General features: G+C 42.4%; 1 protein-coding gene across 1 annotated transcript in view; it reads left to right on the top strand.

Annotated features, from left to right (window-relative positions):
• LOC122941101 (zinc finger protein OZF-like) overlaps positions 1-5,736 on the top strand; it is a 39,604-nt gene extending 33,868 nt beyond the window's left edge. The window contains exon 4 of the transcript XR_006390415.1: positions 5,459-5,736. The gene's annotated coding sequence lies outside the window, so the exon portion shown is untranslated. The remainder of the gene's footprint in view (positions 1-5,458) is intronic.
• The last annotated feature ends 264 nt before the right edge of the window (positions 5,737-6,000 follow it).

A 6,000-nucleotide genomic window follows, 5' to 3' on the forward strand; every position in this document is an offset into this window, starting at 1 on the left:
CGTATTTTTTATATTGATCTTACATTGATACCTATCCTAGACTGTATTTTACGTGAATTGGCAACTTTTTATAATGCCGAATAAATGTTCGAACAATCTATTATTTTAGATACAATGAGCTATAGAAATGTCACAAACTAATTGTATATAACGCATAGAAATTGGAGAAATAAGAGACACAGACCCCTCTGAAATCATAGAAAGACGCACATATACCGCACTGACAGGGTGAGCCAATTACAAAGACATTCTAACATTGACTCACCATGGATTTTCAGTCCACTTTTTCCAGACAATCCAGAGAGGAAACGTATAAAATCCGGCCACATACAGAGACCGAACATAGCCACTGAGGAAGGAGACGAGTACAGTCCCCGAAACGCGTCTGGCGGTAACCTTCGGTCATCAGACTCAAATAGCCGGACATATGTTGGATAACATCGACTAGATGGCCCACAAGTGAAGCGCTTCACTAAAGAAATCCACCGGCGGTATCCACAGCCTGCAAACTACCGGTCCACAGCAGGTATTTCAGCAAACACTGAAGCTCCATACATTCGGAGACACGTGGAACGCCAAAGGAAGTCAGCTCAAATATTGAGACCGCGTGTGTTACAGTTCCACACAGCCGTGTTCCAATAGAAAGAACAAAGATTCGGTATACCAATCGTATGAAAAATTCCCAAGAAAGAAGCAACCTCACCACATAAGGACAGCTCGTGGGACGCCACGAACCGAAGCTGCTAACTGTGAGTAATAGCTGCTCATACCGAGAGCTGAGCAAAATTTGTGCAAGCACTGCTTGCTGTCATCGTTTTTTCTTTGGGAAAGATCTATATAGAAACCGTCTGAGTGCGGTATCACTAACATATACCATCGTATATTGAAAATAACAATATCAATTGCTACCATCATCATTTTTCTGCAAAGATCACTATGAGTCTGTATAATAATCTCCATTCATAATCATATTGAGGAACTCCGGACTTTCTTTTTTCTTTTTTCTTCCTTTTTTCCACATGAACATTGTATAAGTCCATTGAACAATTGTGAGGATATTAATTGTCGGATTAACATCAGCCAACATCATTCAGTATATTACAGTACCATACAATGCTAATAATTTAAGTTTTATATTTTATATTTTATATGGTAATCTATGTTAGGATTTTATACTTATAGTGTTCTATTGTATTATTAAATTGGATAAATCTGGTATTAATTCTGTATGTGACTCCATCTATCAGAGTGCCCATTCACTTTATATACAAAATTCTCACTACCCCTGTAGAACGTATCCGGAAGCGAGATCTTGGGCTCGGAACAAACTCCATGAACTCCAGCAGAACCGGTCACCTGAAACTGAGACACAGTTTGACGGAGATCTGCTACCTCCAGCGAAAGACCTTGCATGTGGTCAATCAAGGCTGAAACCGGATCCATGCTTAAGACGGTTTAGGCAGTTTATAATGTTACGGGTGAAGTTGCAGATAGCTGGAACTTATAAGTAAACGACCGACCGACTTGATCCCAAACTAAGGAGCATATAGGTGAGCCCTTTAAAATCCTAAGAGCTCTCCCTGACTGCTATGCACATGCAAGGGTCTCAATGGTAGACTATTGCATGCCCACATACCTAAGACTCTGTGACACCTGAAAACCCTATAATAGTGAGGGGACACGACCACTGGCTCCCTGCACTTAATACGGACGGAGTCAGGGTCACCTAGAATAAAGCCAGCAAGGAAACACAATAAAGGAAAAGACTCATCTGAGCAAACAGCAGCAGCAGCCTCCAGCAGTGAACACTTCATCCAGAAAGTAGTATAAACCGCAAAGTGAGGCAGTATGGGAGGGAATATAAAGGAAGACAGTCAGTCTAAATAAGTGACACCTGGCAGAAGGAAAGGAGATGACAAAGTGGAACTATAACAAAGAACGTCATACAAGAGTTAGAGAAGAACGTCTGTCAGACCTTCTCACAGAACTGGCGGTGACACCATTGCTCTAAATAATATTGGATTTTAAATTGACCCATCGGATCTTTGACATCGATGCAATAAACCAACTTGTCTTCCTGGGCAAAGTAAGGAACAAACTCCTTTTCACAATGTCTGAACCATGAAGATTACACTCCTGGCAACTATTATTTCCTGCTTTTCAGCCTTGATCCGAGTAACTGAGCGGCATCTTTGGGAGAGATTCAAGTCTTTTGCCAAATCTTTCATCTCCTCCTGAGAAAACTTTTTTGGTCTTGTATCATCTTCAAAGTCAGATTCTTCAGGAAAGATCAACCCCTTCTACCATTAGAAGCACAGACTCAGGCTTACACATACAGCATACATTTTTTTTCCACCTAAAACTTGCTTAGCTTATGTTTATATTGCTGACATCAGATTTACAGTGCTATATTTTTATTTTTTACATAAGTCTGACAACCAGGGCCCGGGCGGGTGCACCCTTGGGTCTGGGCCGGTGCACCCATGTGTCCGTGCGGGTGCACCCAAGGGTCTGGGCGGGTTCACCTATGGGTCCGGGCAGGTGCACCTAAGGGCCAGGGTGGGTGCACCTAAGTGCCAGGGTGGGTGCACCTAATGCCCTTACATTCACCCAGTGACCAACTGTGTCAAGCTTGAAGACCCAGCCATTAACAGTGTAAGAATGGCAGCAATTTGAATATTCCCTTTGATTAGCAATAGCTAATATTTGGCTGTTTTAAGCCCCGCCCACTTTTCCAAACTTTAAGCCAAATCACTAAGTAATGGTCTGGGCCAGGTTTAGGCCTTAAAACTATGAGAATGGCAGTACAGTATATGAAAGTTTTACATTGAAGGTGAAATACTGTGGCCTGTGAGGTAAAGGCATTTACCCAATCAGATGGCTGTTACCAGGATAGAGACACATCAGACTGGTTTTCTGTTACTCTGCCCACTTTTTTAAATCCAATTAATCAGTCAGCTGTGTCTCTTCTCTATCCCAGCATTGTCATTGCTGGCACGCCCCCCCCCCCCCCCCCCACCTAAGTCACTGATTCATTATCCAGGTAACAGATTCCCTTTATACACAGAAAATAGATGGTGGCATCCTCACCATTGCCGATGGATGATGGCTCCCAAGGCTTACATACAGCAACGGACAGCCAAGAGATGCTGGACTATAAACGCCTCGCAATTGAAGTGGCCCTTCGTATTTCCCCTGACATACAGAGGACTCTGGAGACTACCATCATGTCGACCTTACACACGCTTCAGGAAGAGGTAGGCCACACTACCCAGGAAGTAAAAGCGCTTGAGCAGGAGGTACACAATCTCCACACAAATACGCGGGAGCTGACAAACACCCTGCAGGCTCAACAGCGGGACATGGATCACATACATAACAAGCTGGAAGACCTTGTAAATAGGTCCCGTCAAAATAATCTAAGGCTTGTGGGCCTACCGGAATCCATCAGACCCTCTGAGCTCCTGGATATTTGCGAAAAAGAGCTGCCAGAGGCACTGGGCCTATCCCACTATTGTAAAGTGGAACATGCGCACAGGGTTGGGCCAAATCCTATGGCACCACAAGATCAGAGCATACTCGCAGCATCTCATGCTTCACAAGGGAGACTGCGCCAGGTCATTTTACGTCTCCTGGACTTTAATGATAACGTTGAAATGATGCGCAGTTTCACACAGAGACGTCGCCCGATTACTATCATGCTGTTCAAGGACTTTTCGGTGGAAGTGATAAAACGACGTAAGGCCTTTTAGTCCCATATGCACCAGGCTATTTAAAAGCAATGTCCGGTTCCATCTTTTGTATCCGGCCACTCTAAAGGTATTTCACACCGAGGAAGGAACACTTACCTTTGATTCCTCTGCAGAAGCTGAAGCAGCCATTGATCGCATCCTTTCTGGAAAGACCTTCAAGCCTGCTTTTTCACCTCAGGACTCCGTCACTGGCTCTCAAGGCAGACCATTTAGTCGGCAGCACAGGGGCCGCTCAGAGAGCCGTTCAGCAGGAAAATCGCGAATCGCCCGAAGATCAGCCTCTGATTCACCGAATTGGCCCTCTGGTCGCGGACTGCTGTCACAGCGAGTTGATACGATCCATTGTGCCCACAGAGGCTCTAGGCCTATACTTTCCGGACCCTTTACAGTACATGATTGTATAGTTTCTCAGGTTTAATATGTTTCTCACTGATATGTCATACAAGGGTCTTATATGATCCGAGGATGTGGCAACATGGTTTTGAGCGATGTTTAGTTAATAAAAAGGATTAGTGTTAATGGTCTCAAGCTTGAGAAAGGTTCTAGTATTGAACCAAAACATTACCCTTGCCAAATGGTTGAATAAAGGTATTTATTTCATGTTATATGGGAGTGCTGCCTGTTTTTTTGCAAAGATATATATATATATATATATATATATATATATATATATATTATAGGAAAAAAACTGACAGCACTACAGTCTTGCATCAACATCAGGTGGGTTTATTGCATGTAAGACAGCAACGTTTCAGCTCTAATCATGTTTGAAAAAGGCTCATGATTAGAGCTGAAACGTTGCTATCTTACATGCAATAAACCCACCTGATGTTGATGCAAGACTGTAGTGCTGTCCGTTTTTTTCCCCACATATTGCTATGGGTAAGAAGCAGTTACCTAGGACTTAGCACCCAGCACATACTATCTTAGTCGGTGCTGCCATTTTTTCTATATATATTGTGGGGGGATAAGCTCGGGATCGCCTTTGCTGGGGTCAAAGGACACTTGTCTGTTTCACACAATTCCAACCAGCCACCAAGGTAGCAGTTTTAAGCTGGCCTGGAGCCAGGTTTATTGAGCAGGTTGCACAAATAAAATAAAACAACAAAAGAAAAGTCTTGCCTGTCCGGCACTTACTAAACATTAGAGGTTCCTATCTATCCGCTGGTGGGCTTCTCCCAGCCAGCTCATAAAACTAGTCATCAGCAACCTAGTACTCACAGTTTGCTCACTCATACAGACATGCTTTCTGTGTCCCCAGGCAGAGAGACTGACTGACCTCCTGCTCTGTTATATCCCCACCCTCAGTGCTGCTTCATTAATTACCTCACAGGTGAGATTCTTTCACCTGCTACTTACATAGGAGGGGAATCTAGGGGAAATATACCTCCCTTCCACTACCAATTCAGCATTGGTATCACTATCTATATATAATCACCTTCACATTGCACATATGAGCATAAACACTGCTCTTCCTAGAGCAACACAGTGGCTAATTGTATAGTTCATACATTCTGTTATGCATAAACTCACACTGTTCACATTAAAACAAGTAAATCATTTTCATAGAATGAAAAAAAAAAAAGGTATATAGCACACAAATAATGTCAATACCTACAAAACACATAATTCTTTTGTATGCCCACTTTCTCTTCATTCTTGAAACATACATCTATAACTTTTTTTTTGTTTTTTTATTATTGCAGAGGTTACCAAAGTCTCAGATGGCAAAGGAACGTGAGAAAATGAAAAAAGCTTTAAAGGAAGATAAAAGTTCTCTACAGATTGAATATACACTGTAATGAGTGAGTCAACACTGGCATCACATTGGCAAGGTGATGTCAGGTATAGCAGTTTTTCACGAGGGTTCCAGTGTACCTGTAATGCTTTGACTTTCCTTGCTGAACACCATGAAAAAAACGACCTACAGGACCTGGACCTAGATCAAATTTAACAAAAAGGCGATTCCCTGTATACTAGTGTCAAACTTGCATTGCAAGCAGAAGGCAAATTTATATCAAACTTGCTAAATTTTGATGAGATACCATCCACAGTTAGCACAGACAAACACTGCTACAGTGTTATAAAATATAAGCAAAAATTTGGGTTACTAAAATCTACCCATCCTGAAATGCAGGAATATACCGATCTACCGACTGCATTATGTTGGCTAAAGCATGAAATAACTGATGCATTGCTTTTAATTGGTAGCACATGCATAGCTTTATTCAGAGATTTAGCAGGAAGA

The sequence above is a fragment of the Bufo gargarizans genome, chromosome 6 (assembly GCF_014858855.1).
Source record: "Bufo gargarizans isolate SCDJY-AF-19 chromosome 6, ASM1485885v1, whole genome shotgun sequence".
Taxonomy (NCBI): domain Eukaryota; kingdom Metazoa; phylum Chordata; class Amphibia; order Anura; family Bufonidae; genus Bufo; species Bufo gargarizans.